The following is an 8115-nucleotide window of genomic DNA, read 5'->3' as shown; positions in this document are numbered from 1 at the left end:
TGGCCCCAGCACCCCAGAGTGTGATATGTGAGGGGGCATAGGGTGGCAGCTAGTGCCTGGCCAGCAGCCACCAAACACCAGCTATTTATAAATGCACGGACTCTGGACTCTGTCTACATTTTTACAATTCAGTATTGAAATTTAAAAAAAAAAAAAAAGTTCAGACCACATTAAAGTCCCACAGGCCTCCAGAGCAGGCGTCTCTCTCTTTCCCAACCCCGGCGGGGCTCCAGGTAGGATGAGGCCAACCCCCCAGTTCGGTCCCACTTGGTGACCTAAGCCAGCCTGGTTGTGCCCCTGAGCCTGGAGTCCCGAATTCCCAACCTGGCCCACATCCTGGCTGTTGTCGGCGTAGCCTGGCCCCTCCTTGAGTTCCACGCCGGCCTCCCCGGGGCCAGGAAAACGGAATTTTTCCACCGTACCAAGAGAGGTCCCTCGAGAGCAGGCAGCAGCCCTGGCCGCGGCAGGGACATTCCACAGCTTGGGGGAAAAGGGCATTTAGGATCTTGTGGCAGCTTCTCCCAGGCCAGGCTCCGGGCTCTTTGAAACCCCCTTTGTCGGGCTCCCGGGTTCCACAGCTAGGGCCCTGCCTGTCACCGCCCTTGCTGGGGCATGGCCAGCCCCGGTGGAGTCCGGAGCCTCCATTTGCTCCCTTCCCCAGGAACAGTGGGCGCCTGTGGGTCCCTACAGGCCCCTCCTCTGCGGCCGCCATTCTTATTTCAAAGGAGCCCCTTGTGGAAAGTGGATGCCCAGCCAAGACCCCAGGCACACCCGGGCCTGCCGGTGGGGAAAAGAGAACTAGGTGTGAGTGTGTGCAGTCGAGCCTGCGTCTCCTCTCTTGCAACAACCTCTTTGAAGGTGACCACGGGTCTGCGCAAGCCTCAGAAGGGGGGTGGTGCGTAGCTGGCGGCCACCTTGATTCTGCAACCACAGGCTACTTTTTTGAGGACATGCCGAGGTGTTGGGGAGGCAGGTTTGGCCTGGCCTCAAAGCTTGGGTTCCCACAGAGACTCAAGGCTACTATTGAGGACAGCAAAGGACGCCCAGTGTGTCTGGGGAGGAAGGTGGCCCCCGGGGACCCCTTTGTATTCCCAAGCCAGGCTGCGGGCTGGGATATATTTGGGGTGGAATTTCACTGTGGCTGCTTTAGAAGATGTGAGAATAGAAAACCAAAGAACCTCTCCCTGGTGGGCCCTGTGTCCCCCCACCGTGCCCCCCGAGCCTCCCTCTGCATACACACGAGATGGGTGTCACAGTTCCCAATTCACAGCCGTGTGGCCTCATGTAGCTGACATTCTAGCAGCAAGGTAGACAATGAGCAAAGTCATCAGGAATAAGTAACTGGTGTAGCGTGTTAGGAGGTGACAAGATGATGAGAAGGAATGAGACCAGGTTACACCCACAAGGACGGTCGGACTCCAAGACACAGAAGGTGAGAAGGACTATCGAGGACGTGGGGCAGTTGCCGCCCTTCTGCATGGCTGCTGGGGTGTGACCTGGTGCAGCCACCGTGGAAAACAGTAGGGAGCTTCCTCAAAATAATTAAACACAGAATTGGCGTAGGAGCCAGCAAGCCCACTTCTGGGCAGACCCCCGGAAGAACAGCAAGCAGTCTCTGGGCGATGCTTGTGCGCCCACGCTCACAGCTGCGCCATTCACAGCAGCCAAAAGGCGGAAGCGACCCAAGTGTCCGCCAACGGGCGAATGGATAAACAAAACGTGGTCCATCCATACAGCAAATTGCTGTTGGGCCATATAAAGGAGCGAAGCAGTGAGATCCACGCACGCTACAACACGGATGAACCTCAAAAACATCCTGCCACAGAAGCTGGACTCAAAAGGCCTCCTATTCTGTGGTGCCACTGATATGAAGTGTCCAGAACAGGCACAGCCACAGAGACCGAAATCAGATCGGTGGCCGCCAGGGGCTGGGGGAGAGGGAGTGGGGAGTGACTGCTGATGGGGACGGGTTTCCTTTTGGGGTGATGGAATGTTCTGGAACTAGGTAGAGGTGATGGTTGTACAACATTGTGGATGTACTAAATGCCACTAATTATTCATTTTTAAATGGCTAACACAGTGATTTTTACGTTATGTGAAATTTACCTCAATTTTTAAAAAGTTACATTAGGCTGGGCGTGGTGGCTCGAGCCTGTAATCTTAGCACTCTGGGAGGCTGAGGCGGGAGGATCTCTTGAGGCCAGGAGTTCAAGACCAGCCTGGGCAACATAGTGAGACCCTGTCTCTAAAATATAAAAATTAGCTGGGCATGGTGGCGCATGCCTGTAGTCCCAGCTGCTCAGGAGGCTGAGGCAGGAGGATCGCTTAAGCCCAGGAGTTGGAGGCTGCAGTGAGCTATGATGATGCCACTGCACTCCAGCCTGGGCAACAGAGCGAGACCCTGACTCTAAAATAAATAAATAAATAAATAAAACAAAAGGACACCTTTAGCTTTTAGAAATTTCATGCTTGCCAACTGTCTCACGGAAGCTGCAGTTAAGTCATCCCCTCTCCACTCTCTCTGGAGCAAGTCAATTCTAAGGGCTTACTCCGATTGCTATCTGGAGTTCTCTCAGCGAGAAAATATCTGTTGATGGCCCTGAAAAAAAATACAGAATTGGCTTGGCACCTGCAAACACCCACACCAGGGATTCAAGGGCAGGAGGATGGGTGTTCAAGGTGCCCACACCCCATGGAACACTCATGGTTAAGGCTGCTGTGAGGGTTTTAATTTCATATGTCAACTTGCCTGGGCTAACAGATGCCCACATAGCTAGTGAAACATTATTTCTGGGTGTGTTCGTGACAGTGTTGCCAGAAGAGATTAGCATTTGAATCAGCAGGGTAAGAAGATCCGCCTTCCCCAACGTGGTCAGGTATTGAGGGCTCGGTTTTCTACAAAAAGGCATCAGGCTTTCCGCCCTCTCTTGGATCTCCCATGTCCAGAAACAAACCTCTTGGAGCAGAATAACTAAAGGCCACACCTTGCCTTTTTCAAATTACATCCTGTTTCTGGAGCAATAATAAATTATTAATAAATAATAAAAAAAATCTTCCAGGCTTGGCGTGGTGGCTCATGCCTGTAATCCTAACACTCTGGGAGGCTGAGGCAGGCAGATTGTTTGAGCTCAGGAGTTCGAGACCAGCCTGAGCAAGAGCGAGACCCTGGCTCTACTAAACAATATGTAGAAAGAAATTAGCTGGACAACTAAAATATATATAGAAAAAATTAGCTGAGCATGGTGGCGCATGCCTGTAGTCCCAGCTACTTGGGAGGCTGAGGCAGGAGATCGCTTGAGCCCAGGAGTTTGAGGTTGCTGTGAGCTAGGCTGATGCCAGAGCACTCTAGCCCGGGCAACAGAGTGAGATTCTGTCTCAAAAAAAAAAAAAAAAAAAAGAAGTAAAGAAAAAATCTTCCATTTAGTAGCATCAGATGTCTTAAAAACCAAAATGAAGATCACTGTATAACTAGTTTCTTTTCAAACCTCAGAAATGCTTGTATCTCTCATGTGTTCAAAACATGCCCATTTTCTCCCTTGCCAGGTTAAACTCCTCCTTCCCCAAGCCTCTGAGTTGGTGTGGTCCAGCCCTGATCACAGCCTCCCTCACTCATGACACACACCCCTTGGCCCTCTGCCCCATGGCCACAAAACCTTCTTTCTGTTCTTCAAAAGCACACAGCACCTCTTGGTCTCAGGGCCTTTGCACAGGCTGTTCCCTCTGCTTGGAATGCTGTTCCCTGCACCCCTCGCTTGCTAATATCTTCAAATATTGGCTCAAACTTTGAGTTTCAGGGATGCTTCCACTGGCTTCCCAACAGGCTCCTACATGAGTGTCGTGCCACATTCTCTCTTCTCCCAGATGTAATTTTACGTTGTGTGTGTTTCTCTGCATGTCTCTGACCGCCCCTTACGAAGCCCCAAGATCTGTCTTCGCTTCCTGAGCATGACATAATTGCCTGGGTGGCTCACTACAGCAGAAATGTATTCTTTTCTTTTCTTTTTTTTTAAATAGCCATCCCAGGTGAAAAGAAATGTATTCTCCAAGATCACAGAGCCAACAGAAAAAAGAGAAAGAAAGAAAAAGAAATGTATTCTTTTGCAGTTCTGGAGGCCGGAGGCCCAGAGTCAAGGCGGCAACAGGGCCACACACTCGCTCCGGGCTCTCGGCGAGGAAGCTTCCTTGACTCGTGCAGGTGTCCTTGGCTTGAGGCCGCATCGCTCCGATCTCTGCCTCTGATCACATGGCCTTTTTCTACATGCGTTTCTGGGTCTCTTTGTGTCTCTTATAAAGTCACCAGTCATCGGATTAGGGACCGCACCCTAATCGAGTACGAATTGAGACTAACTTGATTAACGTCTGCGAGAGCAGTTTCCAAATAAGGTCACATTCGCAGGTACCAGGGGTTAGGACTTGAACGCGTTGTTTTGGGGGCCGCATTCAACCTATGACAAGGTCTAACACGCGGTCACGCTCCCTGAACATCGGCTGAACCAGTGCAGTGTGTTGTCATCGGGGCTCCTGTACCGGTCCCCACTCGACCGCAGGGCAAACCCTCAGAGGCCGCCCCTGTGTGACACAGGAGATCTGCCGTCTTCTCGGCCTCAGTGAACCTCAGGACTATCTGAGCTATTCCTGGAAGGCTGACAATTTCTGAGGACGATCCCAAAGGAAACTGGGAAAGATTATGAACAGACAGCTCACAGAGCAACTGTATTTTTTTATTTTTTTGGAGACAGGGTCTCACTCTGTTGCCGAGGCTGGAGTGCAGCTCACTGCAGCCTCCAACTCCTGGGCTCAAGCGATCCTCCTTCCTCAGCCTCCCGATGAGCTGGGACTGCAGGCGTGTGCCGCCATTCCCAGTTAATTTTTTTTGAAGTTTTTTGTAGAGACGGGGTCTCACTACATTGCTCAGTTTGTTAGGGCTGCTATAAGAAAATACCTTGGCCAGGCGAGGTGGCTCACGCCTGTAATCCTAGCACTCTGGGAGGCCGAGGTGGGTGGATCACTCAAGGTCAGGAGTTTGAGACCAGCCTGAGCAAGAGCGAGACCCCGTCTCTACTAAAAGTAGAAAGAAATGATCTGGACAGCTAAAAATATATATTAAAAAAAAAATTAGTTGGGCATGGTGGCGCATGCCTATAGTCCCAGCTACTTGAGAGGCTGAGGCAGGAAGATCGCTTGAGCCCAGGAGTTTGAGGTTGCTGTGAGCTAGGCTGATGCCACGGCACTATATCCCAGGGAACAGAGCAAGACTTTGTCTCAAAAAGAGAAAAAAAAAGAAAATACCTTAATTTATAAATAATAGAACCATATCGATCGCAGTTCTGAAGACTGGGAAGTCCAAGATCAAGGTGCCAGCCGGTCTGGTGTCTGGTGAGCGCCTGTTCCTCACGGATAGCACTTTCTGTGTGTCCTCATGTGGAGGAAGGCACAAACACACTCCCTAAGTCTTCTTTATAAAGGCACTAATCTCACCCTCGACCTAGTCGCCTCCCAAAGGCGCCACCTCTTGACACTATCACATTAGGCAATAAATTCAACACGTGAATTTGGGGGGTGGGAGGGCAAACATTCAGACCACAGCAGGGAGGTACTAGGATCTCCACTGCTGCAGGAAAACACTGGAAACTACTTGACCAGAGGGGTCTGGTTAAGGCAATGATAGTTTGCACGTAGCTTGAATTGTTATGCAGCTTTCAAAAAGGCAGGGACGGGCATGATAGCTCACACCCATAATCCCAGCACTTTGGGAGGCCGAGGTGGGAAGATCACTCGAGGCCAGGAGTTTGAGACCAGCCTGGGCAACATAGCAAGACCCCGTCTCTGTACAAAATACAAAAATTAGCCAGGCGTGGTGGTGGTGCCTGTAGTCCCAGCTACTCGGGAGGCTGAGGCAGGAGAATCACTTGAGCCCAGGAGTTGGAGGCTGCAGTGAGCTATGATTGGGCCACTCCATTCCCGCCTGGGTGACAGAACAACACTGTCTCTAAAAATAAATAAAGAAAAAGTTGTTTAAAAACGGGGGAGTCAGTTCCTCAAAAAATTAAACATAGAGTAACCATACGATCCAGCAATTTCACTCCCAGGTGTGGGTCCAAAAGAATGCTGAACAGGCACCGAGAAAAGAGCCTGTGCGCGAGTGTGCATAGGGGCCAAGCGGGAGCGACCCAAGTTCCAGCAGACAAACGGATAAAGGAAGTGTGGTCCATCCGTACTCTGGGGCACTACGCCACCTTAGAAAGGAAGGGAATTCTGATACCTGCCTCAACATGATGACCCTTAGGACATTCTGCTCCATGAAATAAGCCAGTCACAGAAAGACAGATACTGTGTGAGTCCACTTATGTGAGGTCCCTAGAGTTGACACATTCCTAGAGACAGAAAGGAGAACGGTGGCTGCCAGGGGCTGGGGGAGGGGAATAGGGAGTGACTGCTGACGGGGACAGGGTCTCCTTTTGGGGTGATGGAATGTTCTGGAACTAGGTAGAGGTGGTGGTTGCACGGCACTGTGAATGTACCAAATGCCACTGAATTGTGCACTTTCAAGGGGTGGATTGTAGGGTGTGCGAACTCTGCCTCAAGAAAGCTACTTGAAAATGACGACACGAGCAGATGAAGCAAGTGAGGCTTGATACTTGATCATTTAAAGTCGGAGAAATGGGTTGATGGGGGATGTTACTGTACAATTCTCTTGACTCTTGCGTACATTTGAAAATTTTCATAGTGGACACTGAATTGTTTGTGGGGGGGCAGATGGGAATTACCAAACCACAGGTCCAAGTCTGTGCTGGGGCCGCCCCACCGTGGCCAGCACACCCCAGGTGTCCCCTGAGGCGCCCAGGTTGGGGATGAGTTGGGGGCGCACACTGGGATGACCCCAGGCCACACTCAGCCCCCATCCTCTGGGGCAGGGACCCACATCCCAGGTCGGGGGCCCCCCAGGGCTGAGATCTGCCAGTGCCAAGAGGGCTTTGGCAGGAATGTTTGCTCAGGTGCGGAGGCGATGCCTTCAGACACACCCTGGGCACAACAGCTGACTTCCTGGGCAACTGGCTCTGCTTGGCACGCGGCAGCCTGTACGGTCCGGGCTGCCCACAGAGGGTCAGAGTGCGCTTCCCGTTCATCAGACTCATTGCAACGGGCCCCACTCCGCCGTGCAAAAGGCTTCTCAGTTTCTCAGTAGGTTAAACATAGCATTACCACATGACCCAGCCGTTCCACTCCTCGGTATAGACCCACGAGAGCTGAAAACAGGCGTTCATATAGAAGTCGTCCACCAATGTGCCTAGCAGCACTGTTCAAAATAGCCAAAAAGCAGAAATGACCAAAATGCCCACAAATGGGTGAATGGATAAATGAAACGTGGTCCCATCCACACCGTGGAATATCGGAGCACCGGCCCACACTTACAACACGGATGCGCCTCCAGCATGTCCTGCTGGAACTGGGTGAGGTGGCATGCACCTGCAGTCCCCGCTACTAGGGAGGCTGAGGTGGGAGGATCCCTTGAGGCTGGGAGTTTGAGACCAGCCTGGACAACATAGTGAGACCCCCATCTCTAAAATTAAAAAAAAAAAAAATCATGCTGAGTGAACAAAGCCAGACTCAAAAGCTCACATATTGCAGGATTCCATTTGTGTGAAATGTCCAGAGCAGGCAAACCCATAGAGACAGGAAGCAGATCGGTGGCTGCCAGGGGCTGAAGGAGCGGGGAATAGGGAGTGACTGCTGATGGGAACGGGGTTTCTTTATGGGGTGATGAAAAGTTCTGGAACTCAACAGAGGTGGTGGTTGCACAACTCTGAATGCACTGGGGCCATGGAATTTTGCACTTTAAAATGGTGAACTCTATGCTGGGCGCAGTGGCTCATGCCTGGAATCCCAGCACTTTGGGAGGCCCAGGTGGGAGGCTCACTTGAGGCCAGGGGTTCAAGACCAGCCTGGGCAACATAGCAAGATCCCATCTCTACAGAAAATTTAAAAATTAGCCGGGGGTGGTGGTGGCAACTGTAGTCCCAGCTACTCAGGAGGCTGAGGGAGGAGGATTGATTCAGCCCAAGAGTTGGAGGCTGCAGTGAGCTATGACGATGCCACTGCACTCCAGCCTGGTTA

The sequence above is a fragment of the Eulemur rufifrons genome, chromosome 2 (assembly GCF_041146395.1).
Source record: "Eulemur rufifrons isolate Redbay chromosome 2, OSU_ERuf_1, whole genome shotgun sequence".
Classification (NCBI taxonomy): Eukaryota; Metazoa; Chordata; class Mammalia; order Primates; family Lemuridae; genus Eulemur; species Eulemur rufifrons.
Note: the sequence above shows the minus strand (reverse complement) of the source record.